The sequence below is a fragment of the Hypanus sabinus genome, chromosome 2 (assembly GCF_030144855.1).
Source record: "Hypanus sabinus isolate sHypSab1 chromosome 2, sHypSab1.hap1, whole genome shotgun sequence".
Taxonomy (NCBI): Eukaryota; Metazoa; Chordata; class Chondrichthyes; order Myliobatiformes; family Dasyatidae; genus Hypanus; species Hypanus sabinus.
Genome location: NC_082707.1, coordinates 201,566,089 through 201,579,144, shown reverse-complemented (window position 1 = coordinate 201,579,144; position 13,056 = coordinate 201,566,089). Strand labels below are relative to the sequence as shown.

Genomic DNA, 13,056 nt, shown 5'->3' with positions numbered 1-13,056 from the left:
AGGACCAACATCTGTCCAGTTCTACTTGACTGCTGATATTTCTGCGTTGCTAGAGTTACATGCCTATTAAAGACTTTCATGTAAGGCAGTAATATTTTGCATGAGGACACTTTCTAAATATCCCAGACTCTGGCATTCATTGAATGTAATAAAAGTAATCTACTCCAGCTGAAGAATATGGAAAGTCCAGTCCTCAGTAAATTCTGCTACTCTCTCCAGATGTTCAGTGAGTGTAACTGACTGGAGGCCTCTGCAGTGAATAGAAGCAGGGTTAATATCACTTTTGTACCTTGGAGAAATGCAAGAGGTTGTTTCCTTTATAAGAAATATTAATTGAATCTCTCTTTTCAAGATAAATTGTAACTAATCAAGCTAATACAGTAAAGCATATTAAATGTAAGTTTGAAATGTTGAGTGGACAAGATTCAACTTTGTAAGACTTCTGGTTATCTTCCTTGGGGAAATATATGGTCAGACCTGTTACATTTCCCTCTTGCTGACGCCATGGCAACTCATCAAGGTTTATACTCCTTTATGAAGGCAGAAATTACACTTTTCCCAAACCAAACATTATCTCCTACAGGAAAAAAAATAAGTCTTATGCCTGGAGCTTCTCCTTAATGATTTTTTTCTTGGTGAAGGTCACTCCAATGGTTACTTCCATCACTGGGTATCTTTTGATTGATATTTCTAGGTTCACACAGTCAATAAAACTAATGATTTTAATCAATGTTCCTTTGTTCAAACTTCATCCAGCAATGGATGCTCCAATCATTATATAATGTAGAAATTCCCAATATAGACATTTACTAGAAAGACCTCCAGGATTCAGTAAGGTGGATCACCATCAACTTCTCAGGGGTAAAGAGTAAAAGTCAATAAACTTCAGACTGGCTGGCAATACATAGATCTAGAGTGTTAATGAATAAAAATATAGACTCAATTGTTTGCTAATTAAAGAACTACAGTGGTTCTCAAAGGACTAAAGTCCAGGTTTGAGACTAAATTGGCTTTCACAAGAGTACATTAAGAAGTGAGGGAGGCAGAAGAAAGGAAATTATAGGCAAGTTAGGTTGAATTCAGTGGTTGAGAAGATGTTGGAGTCCATTATTGGGGATGAAGTTTTGGGATACTTGGAGGCACGTGATAAAGTAGGCCAAAGTCAGGGGAAATTATGGCTGGCTGATCTGTTAGATTATTTAAGGATAGACAAATGAGGATCAGTGGATGTTTGCTTAGATTTTCAGAAGCCAGTTGACATATGTGGCTACTTAACAAGATATGAACCCATGGTATTACAGGCAAGATACTGGCATGGATATAAGATTGTCCTTTGCCATTTGGAAAATGCTTGGAGACGGAGACAGGTGTGTCACAAAAGTCTAAGGAATCATGAAGAGACTGGACCCTGCTTTAAGCAAAAAGGATGGTGGTGGGAAGATATGGCTGGTGGTGGGAGTTCCATTGGTGCTGGGGCTGGCAGAAAAGATGAAAGATGATATGTTGTATTTGGGAGCTGAAAGGTAAAGCATTTGTTCTGTTTAGTTTGGGTCACTGCACAACTGAAAAGGTAGAATAGGCTTAGAGAGAAAGCAGAGATTTATGAGTCATGATGAAGGTTTTCAGCCCAAATGTCTCCTTATTCCTGTCCATAGATGCTACCCGAACTGTTGAGTTCCTTTATCATTTTCTGTATGTTGTTCTGGATTTCCAGCATCTGCAGAATCTCTTGTGTTTATGGGGATGTTGCCAGGACAAGAGGTGTACAGTTCTAAAGCATTACTCTCTAGGCTGAGGCTGCTTTCTCTGGATCAAAGGAAACTGAGGAATTATTAAACTAAGATTAATTAAATTATAAAACCTGCAGGGGAATCAATCTCTATCCATAGATACAGTCCAACCTGCTAAAGCATTGTTATTATTGCTAAGCCATTCGATCCAGGACTGTTTCCTCACTGCATTTAGATCCAGTTGTTTTCTTTTCCTTTTCCTTCTAAATCAATCTAATATTATCACAATAAAATATAATGTTATCCAAAATCTGTCTGCAATTACTCCAACTGGAGCATTGAGATCATTCGGTTTTCGATAGCAAAGAACATTTCATTGATTTATTGACGAACATCATGTGAGGAGTAGGCCTCAGCCATGGTGTCACCTGGAGCAGCCAGCAGAGGAGGCCTTGGATTTGGGTGCTCCTCTGGAATGCTGGAGGCAGTTTGGCCTCCAGTGATTGCTCGACAGAAGACAAGGTGTATTGTGTTCTACTGCAGACTGCTGCAACACTCATGGAGTTAGGGACTTGGACTATATTTTCCGGTGTGACAGTATTTTACTGCTATCCTTTACAGTCTGTGCTTCCTATTTTATATGTGTTATATGTGCCTTGTGCTGTGTATGGCTGTTAGTACTGTGTTTGGCACCTTGGCCCTGAAGTTACGATGTTTTGTTTGGCTTTATTCATGTGTATTCATTATTGGTTGAATAACAATTAAACTTGAACTTGAACAATGTTAACATTGATCTGAATCAATAGATTTCCAGCAATTCTCCTTCATTACACCTCTGTTACCATAAAAATGCATCCAATTGTCTCACCAAAACAACATTCTCATGTCAATTCTAAAGAGTCTGATTTAGGACACCTTCCAAAGAGCTTTTCAATACATATATCTCGAAGTTCAAAGTAAAATTCATTATCAGACTATATACACGTCACCACATACAACCCTGAGATTCTGCAGGCATACTTGGCAAATCTATAGAAAAGTAACTGTAAACTATAAATAACTGTGCAAATGTAGATATAAATAAATAGCAATAAATAATGGTCATGAAATAACAATGTAACAGAGTCCTTAAATGAGTGTAGCTATCCCCTTTTGTTCAAAAGCCTGATGGTTGAGGGGTAGTAACTGTTCTTGAACCTGATGGTGTGAGTCCTGAGGCTCTTGTACCTTCTACCTGATGGCAGCAATGATCAAAGTGATGAGATCTTTGATGATGGGTGCTGCTTTTCTACAGCAACATTTCATGCAGATGTGCTCAGTGGTTGGGAAGGTTTTACCTGTGATGTACTGGGCTAAATCCATTACTTTTTAATCGGATTTTCTGTTCAAAAGTTTTGGCTTTCCCATACCAGGCCATAATGCAGCCAGTCGGCGCACTCTCCACCACACATCTATAGAAGTTTGCCAAGGTTTTCAACGACATCCCGAACATCAGCAGACTCCTGAGGAAGTAGAGGTGGAGGCTTTGTCATGCTTCCTTCATAATAGTATTTATGTGGTGGATCCAGGACAAGTCCTCTGAGACGGTGGCACCCAGGAATTTAAAGTTATTGACCCTCTCCACCTCTGATCCTTCAATCATTACTGGCTCATGAACTTCTGGTTTTGCTCTCTTGAAGTTTACAATCAGTACTTAGTTCTTATTGACATCGAATAACAGGTTGTTGTTATTACATCAGTCAGCCAAGTTTTTGATCTTCCACCTGTTTACTGATTCATCACTTTCTTTGATGCTTTGATGCAGCCCACAACAGTGTCATCAACCAACTTGTACATGCTGTTGGAGCTGTACTTAGCTACACAGTCATAGGTGTAAAGTGAGTAGAGCATGGAGCTAAGTAAACATCCTTGCACCATTCTGTGACTGATGGAGATTGTGCAGGAAATGTTTTTGCAAATCTGAACTGACTGGGGTCTACAAGTGAGGAAATCCAGGATCCAATTGCACAAGGGAGTACTGAGGCCCAGGTGTTGGAGTTTAATGATTAGTTTTGAGGGGATGATGGTGTTAAATGCCAAACTCTAATTGATAAAGGACATCCTGATGTATGCATCTTTGCTGTCCAGATGTTCCAGGGTTGTGTGAAGAGACAATGGAATAGTACCTGTTGCTTCAGTCTGCAAATTGTGGTGAGTCCTACTCATCATTCAGGCAGAAGCTGAGATGCTTCAAAAGCTTCACAAAACACTTCATCCCTGGGCATGTTAGTGTCACTAGGCAATAGTCATTTAGACAGGTTACCATGCTCTCCTTAGGCACTGGTAAAATTGATGCTTGCTTGAAGCAGGTTGGTTTCATACACTGCTAGACTGAGGCATTGAAGATATCCATGAATACACCAGCCATTTGGTCAGCATGGATCTTCAGTACTCAGCCAAGTACTCCATCTGGATGGGATCTTTCCTTGGATTCACTTCCTTCAAGGCAGTCCGAACATCATCTTCAGATACTGAGGCCAAAGGATCATCGGGAGATATAGGGATATGTGGTGGCTCCTTCTGTTCTGGTAGTCAAAGCAAGCATAAAAGGCATTGAACTCATCTGGAAGCAAAGCTCCAGTGTCCCCTATGTTGCAAGATTTAGCTTTGTTGGAAGTTATGTCACTTAAACCCTGCCACAGCTGTCGAGCAGCCCTCAAGGATTCCAGACTAGTCTGGAATCTCCACCACCCGGTAGGTGGCTTTCTGGAGATCATACCTACACCTCTTGCAGCATTCTTGATCTCCAGACTTGAATTCCTCTGATCTAGCTCTCAGCAGGTTCCAGATTTCATTGATCATCCAAACGGGGAAAAACCTGCATGATTTCATGGGGACACGCTCATCCACAGCTGTTTTGATAAAGTCTATAATGACCCTGGTGTAGTCATTCAGGTTCTCAGATGAGTTCTTGTATACAACTCAGTCTACTGTAACCATTCCTCAGTCGCCAGCGACCAGATCTTGCTTGTCTTAAACTCTGGAGCCTTAGAGCTCCATCCACATGAATAACTTCAGAATCAGAACCAGTTTTAATATCACTGGGATATGTTGTGAAATTTGTTGTGTAGTGCCAGCAATGCAATACATAGTTTAACAAACTGATAAAATACCATAATGTAAATATAATTAAGTTAAATAAGTAGTGCGCAAAGAGAGCAAATTATAGTGTGGTGATGTAATAAAGTCAATGTCCATTCAGAAATCTAATGTGGGAGAGGGGGAAGAAGTTGTCCCTAAAGCACTGAGTGTGTGCTCTTTAGGTTCCTGTCCCTCCTCTTTGATGATAGCAATGAGAAAAGGGCACGTCCCGGGCGATTGGTGTCCTTAATCATGGATTTTGAGTCATTTCCATTTGAAGATGTCCTTGATGCTGAGGAAGGTCAAGCCCATGATGGAGCTGTGTACCATGACCACTCCAAACCAGATGGTGATGCAGCTGTTACAACGTGGTCACGGTGTATCTGTAGAAAGTTGCTGGAGTCTTTGTGATATACCAAATCTCCTCAAATTCCTAATGAATATATAGCCACTAATTAAATATCACCTTATAAATTCCTATCTATCTAACCACATGTGAAACATATCCCTCTAGAATGGAATCCATGAGTCTAATCTTGGAGCACTCATTCCATCAATTTCCTTTCACCTATTTGTCTTTTTTAACTTATTACAGAAGATTAATAAGGTGTTGGTCAGACAGTATTTGGAATATTGTGGGCCCAGTATCTAAGGAGAGATGTACTGGTGCTGGAGATGGTTCAGAGGAGGTTCACAGGAAAGAGTCCAAGAAAGAAAAGCCAAACATTTTAGCAGTGGTTGATGGCTCTGGCTGTGTACTGGATGGGGTTCAGCAGGATAAATGTGGATCTCACTGAAAGGCCCGGATAGAGCAGATGTGTTCATTAATAGGAGAGTCCAGGATCTGAGGGAACAGCCTCAAAGTAAATGGCTGATCCATTCAACTGAAATGAAGAGGACGTTCTTCTGCCAGGAGGTTGTGAATTCATTAACACACAGGGAAGTCATTGGATGTTTTTAAGGTGGAGATTGATACATTATTGATTAGTAAGGGGGCTAAGGGTTACAGGGAGAGGGCAGGAGAACAGAGTTAAAAAAGAAATGGCCATAGTTAAGTCACGGAGCAGCCCTGACATGCCAAATGGCCAAATTCTTCTCCTATATCTTATGGTCTTAAGGATATGGATCAGGAAAATTTCAATGGAAAACACCACAATCCTTCATTCTTACTCAGGCCCTTGGAACAATAAACATGCATTGACAACTAAGAGAAAACCTGCAGATGCTGGAAATCCAAGCAACACACACAATGCTGGAGGAGCTCAGCAGTCCAGGCAACATCTATGGAAAATAGTAAACAGTCAACGTTTCAGGCCGAGACACTTCATCAGTCCCATGTAAGTGTTAAGTAAATATGTTTACATAATTCATTTCTAATAATCAACGACACCTTACATTTTAAAAAAATAATAAAGAACTTGGTGGCACTCCTGAAGTTTTTCATCAGTCAATGAGCCACAGAGGTTTTATTCAGATCAAGTTCAAGTTTATTGTCATCTGACTGTACAGCTATCAGTAGTCAGCCATCAATCCCAGGGGATCACAGTTTTGTGCCTCTGGTGGATTGTGTCCTCTCCAGAACTCAAGCTTGGGCAAGAAGATTAGAAGAACTAGCTGTTGCCCATGCAGCAGGTTCCCCTCTCCAAGTCACTGATGTAGTCCAAGGGAAGGGCTTGGCACCAGTGTCATCGTTGAGATTGCCAGATTGAAGTTGTAAACAACAGAAAATTGCTTTAGGGCCCCCGGCTCCAGATTTTTCCTTGGGGTTTACTCCCAAAGCCTTTCCCATGGGTAGGTATGGCTGCAAGGCAGCGGCGGTTTAAAAATCAGAGTTTTCCTTCTCCTAGGTGGGCTGCTGTTCAAGGCTGATAAGCCCCACCTGCCCGAAGCAACTGTTTTTGAGTCAACAGTGGTCTGCCTTTGTCCCTTCACTTGTCAATAGAAACAGTTCCGCTTGGCCTAGTAGCTAAGCCACACGTGAAGCCCAAGAGTTGGACTTGGTTGTCAGAGGCTGTTAGCGACGCATGCCATTTGGATAGTGGGAGCTTATCCCCACTACTACCTTCGGCTATGACAATCTTAGGAACCTGTTCATAAATACAGCCAAACGAAACATTATTCCTCTGCAGCCACAATGCATATATCGCACAGAGCACATAAAACAAAATATTACACAAATAAATCAATAAAATCTAAAATACATTTTAAAATGCATGTTAATCAACTATATTGTCAGAAAGGTAGACTTTCCCAAGCCTCTTTAAGCAAGGTACATGATTAGTTTAAAGGAAAGTCACAATATGAGGCTCTTTTCAACTACAAAAAGAGAGCCTTTAGATCAGGAGACAGGGAGGAACTGAAATATGTGCAGAGGGAGCTAAAGGAGAAGATTTTGGTGGCTAAAGACGAGTACAGGAGAGAGCTGAAAAACATGCTTGGGCAGAGTAGCGCATGGGAGGTGTGCAGAGGCATGCAGAACGTCACTGGTTTCAATCAACCTAGCTGTAGAGCCTCGGAATGTAGCTGCAAATGAGCCAATGAGCTAAAACAATTATTTAATAGGTTTGACAATTGTCCTCCTGTTTATACACCCTTCAGCACACCAGCCCAGCGGACCCAAAGCTCTCTCTGCACCAATGCCTCCCCTCCTCTCTCCTCCCCCCTCCAATTCAACATGTGGATGAATAAAAAAGGCTACGACTATCTACATCCCCTCCTTGCCTTGCACCTTCCATTCACACCTCTACATACCAACTGCTATTGGCCCGATCTTTCAACTCCCCCGGTCCCCACTTTCCATCAACTGCCCATGAACTCACCTTCACTACGGAGCAGGTGAGAAGGGCTCTGGGGAGATTCAGACATGGCAAAGCATTGGGACCGGATGGTGTGAACCTCAGGGTCCTGAAGCAGTGCACTGAACAGCTGTGTGGAATTCTCCAGTGCATTTTCAATCTACGTTTCAGCCTGAAAAGGGTCCTGACTGTATGGAAAACGTCATGTGCTGTCCCAGTTCCCAAAAAGGCTTAACCAAAAGCCTTGAATGATTATCATCCAGTGGCCCTGACCTCACACATCATGAAGACCCTAGAGATGTTGGACTTGACTCACCTCCGACCCCTGGTCAGATCGGCCCTTGATCTCCTGCACTTTGCCTACCAGGGGCACATTGGAGTCAATGAAGCTGTCACCTACCTGAATAACAAAGTCTACTCCCATTTGGATAAGCAGGACAGCACTGTGAGGATCATGCCTTTTGATTTCTCATGTGCCTTCAATACCGTACAGCCCTCATTGCTGGGGGATAAGCTCTGTTCAATGCAGGGCTGTATCCTGGATAATGGATTACCTGACTGGCAGACCACAGTATGTGCGGCTTCAGAGCTGTGTGTCAGACGTGGCCTTAAGCAGCAATGGGGCCCCACAAGGGACTGTATTGGCTCCCTTCCTGTTTACCATGACTGCCTGGGACTTTAGTTAGATCACAGAGTCATGTCATCTGCAGAAATTCTCAACATAGCTGGGTGTAGAAAGGGAGGATAGGAGGTTGAATACAGGGCCCTGGTGATAGTCTAAGTTGAATCATCTGTAGCTCAACGTTACTAAGACGAAGGAGATGGTGATGAACTTTAGGAAGACTAAGCCTGCATTGCTCCTGATTACTATTGATGGTGGGGATGTGGATGCGGTGAGGACCTACAAGCACTTGTGGTGGGTGCACCCAGATGACAGACTTGACTGGAGCACCAACACAGATGCTGTGGACAAGAAGGGGCAAAGTGGCCTCTACTTCCTGGGGAGACTGAGGTCCTTTAGGGTATGCAGGCCTCTCATTCACATGCTCTGTCAGTCTATAATCTTCTATGAGGTGGTGTGCATCAGCACGGGTACAGCCAACAGGCTCAATAAACTGATTAGGATGGCTGGCTCTGTTAAAGGAGTCACACTGGAGGCTGTGGTAGAACAAAGGACCCTATGGAAAACCCTGGCCATTCTGGACAATGTTTCACATCCTCTGCATACCACCTTGCCTGAGCAGAGGAGCACTTTTAGTAATAAACTAAGACAACTGCACTGCTCCAAAGAGCTCTATGCGAGGTCATTCTTACACTCGCCATTAGGCTCTGTCATGAGTCAACCTATAGCAAGGGAAGTGATGATCCCCCTCCTGTTTGTGGTATCTTATTTTTCTATTTTTCTTCCAAAATTTATATCTGTACACTTGTAATGCTACTGCGATACTGTAATTTCCTTTGTGATCTATAATGTATCTATCTATCTATCTACCTATCTATTATCAAAGCACATACTGTATATGTCACCATATTCAACCCTGACGTTTATTTCCTTGTGGGCATAGTCAGCAATCCTATAGAATAATAACCACAACAGAGTCAATGAAAGACTGCCTAACTTGGACGTTCAACCAGAGGGCAGAAGATAACAAATTGTGCAAATACAAAAAGAAGAAATAATAATAATAAATAAATAAGCAATAAATATTGAGGGCATGAGATGAAGAGTCAGCAATCAGCAGGGGGAATCAGTAATATTCAAGCAATAGATGAGTAGGAATGGTGATGAAATTTAAAATAAGAACACTTGGCCCTGGATAATGCTTCAGTAAGTCTGTTTCATGCATATAACAAGAATCTCTCCCCTTTTAAAGAATTAGTTGTTGTAGATTACATTGACTTCTTTGCTTATAGTGCCAATGGCAAGAGACTCAGCACCATGATTTGTCATCCTGCACCACATAACCATTTTGTGCTAAGCTATTCTCTTTTCAGAAAGGTTTCTCTTGCACAAATAGCTTTAAATATTTAAGACATCTTTTTAGAAAACACGCAGGAATGAGCACTTAGTATCCATTACAAATGATCCAGATTACACTTCATCCCATTGAAATACATTTTCAAATAAATAATCTGTAATTTATATTGTTCTCTGTTTCAATAACAATTCTATAGAAAGGTTCAAAGTGTGAAAAAACAATTCAATTACTATAATGTTGCTGCCTACGGCACAACATCTTGTAAAACATTACCTGATTACACCATCTCCGGTTTATTTGCAAATATGCTGTGGCATCTCTATCCAATACTCATGTTTCATGAAGTAGTACTTTTTGCTAACTCCTTTTTTTGACATTTCTATAGATCATTGTGTGGATGATTCATACTTTTCACTGTTAGAAGAAGAAAAAGCCACAAATCAGAATCAGGTTTAATATCATTAGGATATGTCATGAGATTTTTTGTTGTGCAGCTGTAGAACATTGCAATATGTAATAATAAAAGCTATAAATTATAATAAGAAATTATTATTGTAAGAAATTAAATAATTAATGTTAAAAGTGAGCAAAAAATAGTGAGGTAGTGTACATGAGTTCATTGATCGTTCAGAAACCTGAAGGCAGAAGGGAAGCCGTTCCTGAAACATTGAGTGTGTGTCTTCAGGTTCCTGTACCTCCTCCTTGATGGTAGCAATAAGAAGAGGATATAAACTCTTCTTGGGCTTTCTGCCGAGTCCAGGTGTCAGTTTTAACTGACTTTTTGATGGCAAACTCCACCGTCTTCATCGGCGATGGTGGCTGAGTTTGTCATCAAAATGTCAGTTAAAATTAACATCTGGACTCAGCTGGAGAACAAGAAAAGTTTATGCATCATACATGCCAGGAAATCACTAGATTCTTGTTCAGAAGAGGACATGTCCTGGGAGATGGCGTTCATTACTGATGGATACTGCCATTTTGAAGGATTGTCTTTTGAAGCAGGAGGCGCCAGTGTCCATGACGGATCTAGCCTCCCCATTTTTAGATAGCATGAATGAAAATAGGATAATTAAAAATCAGTTTTTTTCTCCACAGTTACTGCTTAATCTGTTGAACAATTCTGGTATTTTCTATTTTTATTTTCAGCACCTGCAGGAGATCGCATTATTTGAGATGATGAGGGCTCTAAGTTTATGATTCACAAAGGATTTGCATTCAAGTCAGTAAGTATTTAGGAAAGCTAACAGAATGTTATTATTTGTTGGATGAAGTAACGAATACAGAATTAGGAAGGTTCTGCTTAAGTTATATCAGTCATTGGCAAGCACATCATGTACTGTGTACAGTATTGGTCATTTACAGATGCATATTAATATGTTCAAAGCTCTTTGGATGCTTTCAGTTATTACACCTAGATTGGGTTCTTAAATAAATAAAGAAAGGTTGGACAGGGAAGGTTTATTCCACAACATTTTACTTATTTATTTAGAGTGTGTAATAGACCCTTCTGGCACAATGAAACACTCTGCTCAGCAGCCCATCTATTCAACACAAGCAAAATCACAAGACAATCTACAATGACCAATTAACCTACTAACTCATCCTTCTTTGGGCTGTGGGAGGAAACCCAGATAGTCACAGGTGGCATGTACAGACTCCTTACAGAATTGAACTCTGAACTCTGACACCCCAAGCGGTAATAGCATCGCACTAACCATTACACTACTGTGGTGCCCCTAAGAAGGCTGGGATTAAGTTTGATTGAAGGGAACAAAATCCTGAAGGTCTTGACAAAGTCGAAATAGAGATCACATTTCCCATTGTAGAGAATTTAGAACAAGGAAGCCGTTAAAATAAAAATAAAGTTTTTCTCATTTAATACAGAAGCAAGGAACTTTTACCCTTACTGCAGGGATTCCCAGCCTGGAGCTATGGACATCTGTTTAATGGAAGAGGTCCATAAGGTTGAGAGCCCATGCATTGGAGGTTCATCAGCTTTGAATATTTTTTAACTTTGTTTGCAGTTCAAAGTACAAAGTTAATTTATTGTCAAAGTACACATATGTCACCATATACTGTGGCGACCCATTTCCTGGCACATCCGAACCAGCTCACAATTAGATAGCCTACGGGGGTTTGCGAGCACAGAGCTTTGGAGCCTCTGCGCCAGGGGGGCAGGTTGAGGGAGGCTTAAAAGTGAGACTGAGGATTTCGAATAAAGTTTTTTCCTTCGACTGCAGTTACCGACTCCGTGTCATAATTTTAGCGCTGCATGTAGCACACCGCTACAATTGGTGACCCCGATGCCGCCTCTGCTCATGCGGTTTCGTTGAAACTGCCGGGTTTCTGGACACAGCGACTGAACCTATGGTTCCAGCAAGCCGAAGCCCAATTCCACGTTCGCCAGATCACCTCAGAAGACACCCGCTACTACTACGTGGTGAGTTCCCTCGACCAGGACACAGCGGCCCAGGTCGCGGAGTTCGTACAGTCGCCCCCGGCAGACGGCAAGTACACGGAATTCAAAGCCCTGCTCCTCAGGACTTTCATACTCTCACGGCACGAGCGGGCTGCCCGTTTACTGCACCTGGATGGCTTGGGCGACAGACCTCCTTCGGCTTTAATGAATGAGATGTTGTCTCTGGCCGACGGACGCACACCCTGCCTCATGTTTGAGCAGGCATTCCTGGAGCAGCTGCCCGAGGACATACGCCTGCTGCAGTCCAATGCGGATTTCAGTGACCCCCGGAAGGTGGCAGCCCGGGCGGACTTGCTGTGGAACACCAAAAAGGTGAGCGGGACGTCCATCGCACAGATCTCCCAGCTACGCTCCCAGCAGCAAACCAGTCCAGGCCCGGCCGCAGAGCCCGCCAACCCCCAGCCCAATGAACACTGGTGCTTCTACCACCAGCGGTGGGGCGCAGAAGCCCGCCGTTGTCGCCTGCCCTGCAAGTTCCCGGGAAACGCCAGGACCAGCCGCCGCTGATGGCTACGGCGGCTGGCCATCGGGATAGCCTCCTGTATATGTGGGACAGAAGGTCGGGACGCAGGTTTTTGGTCGACACTGGTGCCGAGATCAGCGTTTTACCTCCGACGAGTTATGACACCCGCAGCAGGGCACCGGGGCCCCCCCTGAGGGCCGTGAACGGCAGCACAGTAAGGACCTATGGCACCCGTCAGGTACAGCTACAGTTCGGCTCCAGCCAGTTCACGTGGGACTTTACACTGGCCACTGTAGCCCAACTGCTTCTGGGTGCGGATTTTTTGCGGGCTCACAGCCTACTGGTCGACCTGCCCAGGAAGAGACTGGTACACGCCGAGACCTTTCAGACGTTCTCCCTGGGAGAAGCCCAGTTGCCAGCCCCTCACCTTGGCTCCATCACGCTGTCCGACAACGACTTCACCAGGGTCCTGGTGGATTTCCCATCGGTT

The 13,056-nt window shown here is 42.9% G+C and overlaps 1 pseudogene; it reads left to right on the top strand.

Moving 5' to 3' along the window:
- The first annotated feature begins 1,392 nt into the window (after positions 1 to 1,392).
- LOC132404123 (uncharacterized protein K02A2.6-like) overlaps positions 1,393 to 13,056 on the top strand; it is a 74,980-nt pseudogene continuing 63,316 nt past the window's right edge.